We start from the raw sequence: 11,247 nt of genomic DNA, 5'->3' as shown, positions 1-11,247 counted from the left end.
ACTTGTACATTATTCTTGATGAGGATTTATTATATATTGGATTTAGTGTTAATTAAACTTAAATGTGATTCAACGTCATGGGACCCTTAAGAATTGTAATTTGTTTTATGGTATGTGTTTATGTGAATGTTAATTGCTTCTGCTATGTTATAACTATTGTTTTTAAGTTATTATCTTTAACTTTAAAAAAAAAAGTATGTCAAACTTAGTCAAACTTTAGGTCAGTTTCTTTTGGGCCACATGGTGGGGTGTTACAGTAAGAACTCTACTTATATATTCTACATACAAAAGAGTCAAAGTATATCAAATGGATGTCAAATCTACATTTATTAATGGAATACTATAAGAAGAGGTTTATATTGAAAAACCAAAAGGATTTGTTGATCCTAACAAAAAGAACATGGTATGCGAATGACATAAAACACTATATGGACTGAAACAAGCCCCTGGAGCATAGAATGAGAGGTTACACAACTATTTGATAAATATTGGTTTTACAAGGACCAATGGAAACAATAATTTGTACTTGAAAATTGAAGGTGGTAAAGGGATACTACTATCTACAATATTTTTGGATTCTATCATATTTGGAGGATGAGATGTATTATGCAAATCATTTGCTAATGAGATGCAGAAGGAATTTGAAATGCCTATGTTTGGGGAAATCAAATTCTTTGTTGGCTTACAAGTATGTCAAATGGAGAAAGGTATCTACATTTACTCAATCCAAATACATGATCAAGGAGATACTAAAAACCTTTGGGATGGAAGATTGAAGACTAGTCAACATGCCTATGGCTACTAGACATAAGCTCTCTAAGAAAGGTGGTTCTATTGATGTCAACTAGACATTATATAGATCAATTATTGGGAAGCTACAATATTTTTGTTCACAACACACCAAATTTTACATTAGTAGTTGAGATTGTTGCAAAAAAATTGGCAAATCCTAAGTAGAATCACATGATGTCATTGAAAATAATACTACGATACCTAAAATGAATAGAGGATTATGGACTATATTACAAAAAGAATAACAAGTTTGAATTGAAAGTGTACACAAATGCTAATTGGGTAGGAAATGTTGATGACAAAAAGAGTACAAGTGGGGAGCTTTCTTACTAGGAAATAAATTAGTCTTGCGGACAAGAAAGAAGTAGAATTACATTTCACAATCAATAGTAGAAGTTGAATATGTAGCAGCATAAGTGAATTGTTCTAACACTATTTGGATCAAGCAATTGTTGAAAGGAATGAAGGAAGAGGTCATTGATCTAGTTTTTATCTATTGTAATAATACAAGTGCTATAAATATATCAAAGAACCCTATATTGCACACAAAGACCAAGCATATTTCTATCAAGTATTACTACTTGAGGGAACTAGTTCAAGATAAAGAAGTAAGATTGGAGTATATGAACACTAAGGAGAAAATAGATGATATTTTCATTGAGGACCTACTTAAGGATGCACATGAGTAACTAAGAGATAAATTAGGGGTAATTCCCCTAGCTAAGGCTATTTAAGCAAAGATGGAGCTCTACATCAAATGTGTTGATATAAATATCTTACAAGTTGATGCACAAAGTCATACTTTAGGAGATGTCTAAAGTAGTAAGAAATATGATAGATGAAGAATTGAATTCAAAAGTATTGGCATATCTACATAATTACAATGTATGAGAAAGATGAAGTATCTTTGGAATTGTTGTTAAAGACGGAGATGTTATAAAGTTACCATCTAGAGGGAGAATGCATTAACAAAGACAAATCAGTGAATGGTGTGACAAATCAATGAATGGTTCCACCAAAAATCAAGAAACTTAGAATTTTAGGAGTTGTATATCAAAGAGGAAGTTGATGATTTCATGATCTGATATGATAGAGGGAGTTTGTGATTGCATATCAAAGTTGCATGAATGAGAATCAAAATAAAACTAAAAAGCTATATTGTTGGACACTAATATGTGAATCAAAATGAAACTAAGGATATTAATGAAGATCTGATACTAAACATAGAGGAAGCTACTTGAAACAATTGAATTTTTTTGGGTTGCATGGTAACTAGAGGTGTTGTCATCAATGCCAAAGAGGGGGATTGTTGGAACTACAATTGGATCAATTATTATGTTGTCATTGATTTCAAACCTTATTGATAAGAAAATCGCTATTTGAGTAGAGTGCCATATCAAGATGATTGATGAAGAGGATTTGAGAAGAAGAGATAACAAAAGGACCTAGAGGAAAGGTTCAGTTATGTGAAACTACAATAAGCACTTGATTAGTTAAACCTTGACAAGATATTTATGATTGTTCAATCATAACCCAACTAGAGAAGACAATTGTATTGAAGCCTAGAAGGAATGATCAAAGAATGTCCAAATGCATAGGCTCGATTGAGCATAAGAGCAAAAGATTAAGGAACTAGAAGTATATGACAACGGATGCTAGTATCGACCGAGTAACAGTATAAACCAAGCATAATACAGTGTTGATTAAGCATCAATATTGATCGAGTATCAAAAAGTATGTTGAACAAAACCAATAGTATTAACCAAGTAATTCAGTAATGATCAAGTGTGAAAAAACAATGATGAACTAGTGTCAACAATTGAAAGTTCATTAGGAAATCTTTATTTCTAGCTGACACAATTGAATTCTTGGAATATGTAAAACATGTTGAAGATAAGGATGGATGACCTTGAGTATTTAATTCAAGGGAAACTGTGTTTGAGAATTTCTAGACATGGATTTAAAAAGAAGTTTTGAGAAGTTTCTAGAAGGAGAAGGAGAACAAGATGGAGGAAGGATTTGATGAATCTGACCAACCCCTAAAATCTACGGTGATCTTTAAGCAACAAAAGATTAGAGCTACCTATTTAAGGAGGCATAAGGGTAACCTAATACAAGTTGACAAATAGATGTTTGTTGATGCTATTGACTAGAAAAGCTAAGAAAGAGGTCAACAAGAGTTATGAAAAAGTGAAGTGTGATCACTTAAAGGATTGTCAAGAAGATAAGAGTTAGAGATGATAATGGAGGTCAATTAGTGGATCGACAAATGAGCTACATTGTGATCTGTATTTGCAAAGTGAGTTGTATTTTTCCAAATTAACCTATTGTTGCTTTTTAACCTTTGTATTAGTTTGAAATCCTTTAATCAATGTTGACCTAATAGTCATTTGTAAATCCTTTAATCAAGGTGGCATTCTAAAGGAATTTTCTAAAGCCCTCTAACTAGGCCACTCCTAACAGGGTGATCAAATCCTTTAACATGGTTACATTTAACAATATCTTTTGTAACCTTTAATAGGGTTGGATCCTTACAGAGCTCACTTGAGTGAAAAATTGGTAGCATGTTACTAGTGGTTTTTCCCAAATTGAGTTTCCACTTTAAATCTTGGTGTCATCTTGTGTGGATGTTATATGAGATGTTTTACTACTAATGTTTTACAATCTACAAGTTTGTTACTATTAGGACAGTGGACTACAAGTTTTATGTTTTTGAATATCTTCTATAGAGATCAAGCTACGTAATGATTAGATATGAATTATTTGAAGTAATTAAAAGTTGAATTGTTACTGTTAAGTACCATAATTTGGACCTGGTACTGAACTGAATGAGTTCAATAATTCTGGTATAACATGGGAATCGCTTCTACATGGGACATGTGATGAAGTGAGATCTCTGGTTTCTAGGCTGGTTCCTATCAAATGCTTCACTTAAAGCTTGGAAACTTATGAGGGAAAGGGATAGAAAGATATGGGAAAGAAACAACTAAATCTATGGTGATTACACCTAAAGTTTGAAAATGATGACATTTAGATAAACTCTAACACTTGAAACCCAAAAAATCAATAATAGATTTACACAACTTGCCTCTATGATGCATGCACATTAGTGTTTTGCAAAAAAGTTTAAATGCATACTTGCCTAGTAAAGGAAAAGACAACTTTCACAATAATGAACCTATGACATCCATGTAAAATAATCTACAACCTATACATTTCACTCTTTGTAGAATAGGCATAATAGTGAGACAAAATTGAACGAAAAGAAGAATTTCACTTAACATCTTGATCCAATCACACTAATACACAACTACATAAATAGCAAGAAGGTGATAGAACTCGTCAAAAATGGTCTCCAAGGTGATCTCTGCATATATCATCAACTGAGTTACAAAAGAAATGTAGAAAAATGACCAAAGGATAGAGAAAATCACTAAGACCCCACTTCTGCATAACTGAGAACTACTCAGAATGAGTTGCAAAAACTCATTAAGTACAATGCTAATTCAACCAACTGGGTCGAATTCAGGGAAAAAGGCCCAAAAATAGCACCTAAAACACCTCCAAATGGCATATACTTGATGACAAGGTCAAGCCACCTCATACCTCACAATGAAAGCTCTTTGAATTTGTACTAAAAATCTCCAAACTAAGTCAAGAAGACCCCTAAAAAAACTCAACTATCTACTAAATTCCCTCCACTTGTTCTCAAATAGATTTGACTCCATCTGTATTTAGTTTTTAAATATTTTAAATTCAAAATTTAAAATATATCCCTTTTAATGGCATTCAAAATATTATAGGAAACTTAATTGATTTATATTTACATCAATTAATTTAATATAATTTACAATAATTACTTTTCCCTTTACGACATATTTATTTTTTTGTTAACTAATATAGAATAATATTACCAAGATATCATACCACATTAATTAAATAAATAAATAAAAAATCCCTATGAAACACCCCACCGATTGAATGGACTTCAAAACTTATCAAACATGATTTGGGGTCGTATTCCATAAAAACCCCAACATTGTCATTAGTGTACTTGCTATTTCATTTAGCTTTTTTTAGAAGCTCAATTTTATTTTTACCCTAGCTTTCGACATTTTTTTTACAGCAACAACTGTGAATTTCTTTCCCAATTTCAAGCTTGAATTGAATCTATTAATATGGATTTGAACTTGGCCTTCAAACATGGTTTCATATTTGTTGCCGACTGGAGTTATTTGCTGCAATATTTAGGATTTTTTGTTGCATCATCATCTTCTTTGTTGAAAATTCTTGGAGAAGTCGAGCTTCTTCTACCATAAATCATTACTTCTTAACAACTTTATTGATTGCAAGTATCATGACTGGGTCTTTTGCAAACTTATTGGCTACCGCCTGTTGGGCTTTTGCTACATTTACAGGGTCGATTTAAGCCATTTCTATAGCATTTTTTTCTAGCTATGACTAGGTCTTTGAAGCACATGTAGCTTTGTTTGCTGATATCTCTAACACCATCTAGAGTCATCTTCTTCTTACAATTGTAAGTGAAATCTGTTGGAATTCTATTTTCTTCGAAAAAATCATGTAACTCTTGCTGTTTTAAAATGAACAAAAACTTGGCTTAGATATATATATATGTTTCCTTCATATTTTTAAATATATTTAGATTTGGCCCCGTTCATTGATTTATGTATATGAGCTTTCTTTCTCTATTGCCACCAATATCGATCCATCCATCTTCTTTCAAATGATGAATCTACTCTTACTGGAGTCACTGCTCTAACACAACAATGTGAAGATCTTGTAGGGATTACACTATTGTCCTCTTTGTGCACTTGTTTTATAACAACAAATTATTTCTTTGCACTTATCACGTTGCTGACAGACGTATTTTCCTGATTTTCTTGAGGGTTTTTCAACTCTTTATTTTATTTTCCCTCATTTTCATCTTTGGCACCATCATGGAGGTTTTCTGTCGACTTTTTACAAGGATTAAGGCTGAAATTTATTTTGATTTAAGCCCTTTATTGTTGTTCAGAATATATTAGATTGTGCTTCTAGAAGATGTTGGAAACCTTGCAACTATATACTGTACTGTTGAGTTGGTAATCTTCAATTTATGAGATTCTGTTCAAAACATGGAATGAAATCTGGAACATTACATTTGCTTTGAAGAACATAAGTTCTATCCCAACACAATATCTATCTTTGTAGAATTCCTTATAATCATGTTGTCTTGTAGTCATAACATCATGTACTTGCAACATCATAAAGATATAATAATTATTGTAGCTATATGTCACAACATGAAAACATTATTGTTGACTTGTAATTGTTGATGATTGCTCTTAAGTTTGATTTTGATCTTTACTATTTCTACTCAAATAAGATCATGACTGAATAACATAAGTGCAAAGGTATGTTGTTATTGGAAATCAATCATTGCTTAGATCGTAAAGATCTAACTTGTTTCCTTTTCTTAATATTTTGCAAAACATGGAAAACTTGGAGGCACATTTGACACACGTAGGAAAAGAGGACAAAGATCTACACTAGCCATTCAAGGATAGGCAATGGTTGGCTTCCTTTCCCTTCTTACATATGCATATTTCTTATTGCTTTACTGCTCTCTATTTGCATAGGAATAGTAAAGATCACTCTCACGGTCTTGTGTGGGAGAACATTTACATTCAACCTTTCATTTCATTACAACTTTGTAAATACCAGTTGTATATCTCAATGTGTAATACAAAGAACATTTATGCTATTCTCATTTTTCTCTGAATGAAATATGCTCTAAAGTAACATATTTTCATGTTGTTGATTATAAGTAATATGTACCTGATTTCCACTTGTTCAATGTTTAGAATTGAATTTTTGACATGAGTCAAAAATCGGTAACAGTTACATCTGGACTTGAGGATAACTAATTCACCCCCCTCTTAGTTATTCTAAATCATTTTAACAATGCACCTAAATATTGACCATCTAGATACCATTGCTATCTCTGATTAACAAGCCAAAAAATAAACAAGGAATGTTTCAATATCCTTCTAGGTTGTCTCAGATCATGGGTGTGTGTAGTTGCCAGATGCATGATAACTCTTATCAAATTCACCCCACATCATCCTTGTCCCAAAAGTTTATTGAAATACTCCACAAACAACAAACAAAGAAATAAAAGATTATGAACCATCATAGCCACTCTCACTACTTAGTGGTATCCTTGGGGAGCATAAGAACATAATCATGAAAGAGAAATAAAGAATGGACTATCATAACTATCTATGTCAACAAGCATACAAATCATTAATAGGATTGATTTGATGTTTGATTTGATTGATCGGCGTGTCTCATGAGTCCATTGTTGATTTGTGAATCCTATTGTTTGATTCGATTTGATGTTTGAGCATCACATTTTTTAGCTTGTCATCATGCAGAGATATTTTATGTTAAAAAATTGATGTGCTTTGATTTTTTGGAATGTTTTTAGGATCGTATATGATGTTTTTGAAGAATTTTTCAGGACATTTTTTGAAAAAAAAGGACAATTTTTTATTGCCTCCAATGTTTAGCAAGGCAAAGACAATATGGATCTATGGATGGACTAGAAAATAGATGAAGGCCAAAAGTTACTTAGCATATCATGGAGTTGTTTGGATGCCAAGGACTATCCACTAAATGTGATAACATGTTTTTTCCAAGTTAGGGATCAGACATGACAAGATAGGGTAATGAAATAGTGTACGTATGTGCATGCAGTTTATAGGAATGGACATGTCAAGAGGATGTTGAAAACATATTTGCATTTTTATGTCCTTATTTCTATCAAGATCAAGAAAGGGATTTGCATAGGATAGTGATAGGCTATGAATAGGGAAAGCAAGATCAGGGGTAAGAGATAAGGATGTAGTTGTGATAAGATAAGCAATATGAAACAAGGGATATGTATATGATAGTGGATATGGACCAAAGGGATGTGAACAACATAGAGTAGAGATGACATGTGATGTTTCTAGAGATACCGATCACCTTGTTAAGATCAAAGTTGGGAAAAAGGGGATATGGCTGCTGATAAGATAAGGGGATATGGGGGACATGGGATGATGGAGGAAATGAAAAGAATATGATATGATAGGAAAAATTGGATGAAATTTCCCCCCAAGTACTGAATGCAAGAAGTTCATATCTTACACATAATGCATGTTTGCCAGGTTTTCATCATGGTACTTATCCAAAGTGCCTGTTTGGCAGGTTTTCACTATTGGATGAAATTATTTCTCTCATTTTTTTTCATTTTGTTACTATTTTTAAAAAATTGTTTGACTTTTTAAATTTTTTGCTTTTGATAAACATGTCTATTTGATTGAACATATTGATTCTTTGATGGATGTGGATTTTTGGACTTGTAATATTTATGTCTGGTATTTAAGTTTCTTCCCAAGGTATAAGGATTTATGGATGAACAGGAATGATATGGAGGCCTTTTGGATGGATGGAGGGTTCTCCAAGATGTGTGTCTTTGCTAACTTTGATTTAGGAAAGGATGAGTGGATTATGAGCTAGTGGATGGAGGAATATATGAGCCTAAATTGGATGAAAGAGGTGAAGGGGTAGGCATACATTTGGATTTAGATTTGGAAAGGAAACCAACACCTTTTGAATGATATTTGTAACTAAGGCCATGATCATTTGAATTTTCTTTGATATGGAAGGGTTTTTATATAATTTTTTCATGAAGGTTTAACCCTTTGACTTGATAATGATTTTGACCAGTAGGATACTTGCTACAAGATTGTGGTGGATATGATATGGAAGAAACAATAGGATTTTTAAGTAGACTAGATTGGATGTAATTTAATGAACCTATTTGACATGTATAGGGTATGAACAACTTGCACAAACTTTCTTGGATCATGAGGGGGTTCAAATGGACTAATGGGATCATGTAATGGAATAGGAGTAATGAAAGGATTTTGTAGGAGGATAGGATCTTGTAGAAGGTATGGAGGATTAAGAAATGGAGATGATGGAATAGTAGGTTCATTAGGAGGTTTTAGAGAGATGATAAGATCTTGTGGTGAACATGGAGGTGAAGGGATACTTTGATCTTGACTTGGAATGTGATTATTGGACTCCATTTTAAGGGTGGTTTGCTCTTGATTGTGAATGGAATCATTTGGAAGAATGGATAGGATATCATGATCTTGCTTATGAATATGAAGTGGAAGGTCCATTAGACTTATGAGGAAACTTTTTTCTTTGGATAGATGGGGATCCTCATTGATATGATGGATATGGATGCTAGAATCTTCACAAGACTCCAAAAAGATATGTTCTTGGTCAAAATTTGGATAGTTTTTGTGATTGTTGAGATCTTCATCTTGACTTCTATTAGGAATAATTTCTTCATGATTTTGATTATCATCTTGACATAGGATGTTGAAGGAAAATTCTTGAGAGGTTTCAATGCTCTGACACAAGGGAGAAGGGATTTGAATGAGACTCTCTGAGATGGGTTTTTCTTGGGAATGGAGCATATGGTGGCAGTGGATCTAGGAAAGTTGAGTTGTAGAAGGGAATTATACCATGAAAGGGATTGACGTGGAAATTAATTGTGGATAGCCCTTGGGAAGTCTCGTTACTAGATATATCATTTTCTTGAAATGGGATAGATTGCTCTTATGGCATTTCTAGAGATGGAAGAATGGTGGGAATTATGGAGGCTTTTTGAAGGAAAACTTCATTACGATAGGTCTATATGCCATTGCTAGACATGGGTATATGATTTTGATTCTTCTAAACAATAAGTATATGGTTATCCACCAATTTTTGACATAAATAATTGAAAGAAATGGATTATATTTCTTGTTGGTTGTGTGATCTTGTCGGTAATACCATGTTGATGCTTACATGTTGCAAGTCATTGGTCAATTGAATGAGTGATACCATAGGTTTATTCTTGATCGTACTTGATTGATGTACAAGCGATACCATATTTTCAATCAATTTTATTTCTAAAATCCTCTATGGTGGATTTGAGGAAGTAAATAGATGTTCATTGAGTTGTGGTGTGATTGAATGCATATTGATTGATTGGTTGATAGGATAGGGATATATTTCCTTCATGGTGTAAGACTTTGGTTGCCTTTGAATTTTAAAATCATTTATCTCAATTCATAGGTCTTGCATTTGTTGTACGATGATATCAATTTTCCATTTTTGTTGTGTCATCTTGGGGAAACTTTCTAAATAAACAAAAGGGTCTATGTCATCATAGTAGTTAAGATCTTGTTCCTCATCATAGGTGGGAAATGGATTGAAGTGCATGTCATCTAGGTTGTTCCTTATTTGAGATTGCATGAGCGATCTCTGACCAAAAGGGTATGGAGGAGACATCTTGATATTGATTTGAAGTGCTTAAAATGTGATTTAGATTGTTGTTATGGTTATTTCAAGGTCAAAGTGTGTCTTTTCAATTGAAGATTGATAGAGAAAGCCTCTTCTCTATGATTAAGACTTGTTGATGTTTCGATTGCAATCTCTTCATTCTAAGGACCTGGAATCCTTGATGGCGAACCTTGAAATAAGAATTTTGAAGGTTGTTTGACAATACTTACAACATGAAATTTTGAATTAAACAACAAAGTAAATATGCACAACACTCACTTCAATCAATAGTCCTATGAGGTAAACATTGAGTGTATGTTCTAGATTTTTTTGACAAGTCTTGTGCAAAAATAGATTCTAGACAGTCTACCTAAGGTCAATTTGGTTCAACATGGCTAAAAAAGGATGCTTTCCAAATAACTAGGCTTTAGTCAAATGATTCATTCAAGGAGTCTTGCTTTTACTTCTCAATTAAGAAAGCTTCTCATCAACGCCATAGAGGTTATGCGCAATCCCTAAGGACTACTAGAGGAAGGATATTACAATGCTCCTTATCTTTCACCCGATAGAGGATGACAAGGCTTTTATTTTAGAGTGATTTGGATCAACCTTAACTAAGGTAGTTTTGTATCTCACTTAGGGTCATCGATCTCACTAGCTATGCTAAAGTACTCGGGAGGCATGCCCTTCTATGGCTCTATTTCCACTAGCATGTTCATCAAAGCAATTAAATGAAATAAAAAAGTAGGTCGGGGAATTCAATCACTCCAAGAAGGGTGAGAGCATATCACTATTACTTTTTGCCTCCAAACACAATAAATAGAGTTTATTTTCCATTCTTCAAAACTTGACAAAGGTAGGCTCTAAATGCTAGTGTGTTTGTTCATTTCACAAACTGCTTTCTATTGAAACCCTTGGCATGTTTGGCATTCTAATCAACTCAAAGAGTTGAGAGCATTGGCTTAATCCCGAGTGAGTCAAAGAAATAAATTTATTCTACCTATGCTAGATTTTGAAATTTGAACGCCACAATTTAAGAAAAAATAAAGGGATAAGGCTTACCTTGTT

Source organism: Cupressus sempervirens, chromosome 3 (assembly GCF_028749045.1).
Source record: "Cupressus sempervirens isolate cs-2001-9-10 chromosome 3, ASM2874904v1, whole genome shotgun sequence".
Taxonomy (NCBI): domain Eukaryota; kingdom Viridiplantae; phylum Streptophyta; class Pinopsida; order Cupressales; family Cupressaceae; genus Cupressus; species Cupressus sempervirens.
This window is presented reverse-complemented; position numbering follows the sequence as displayed.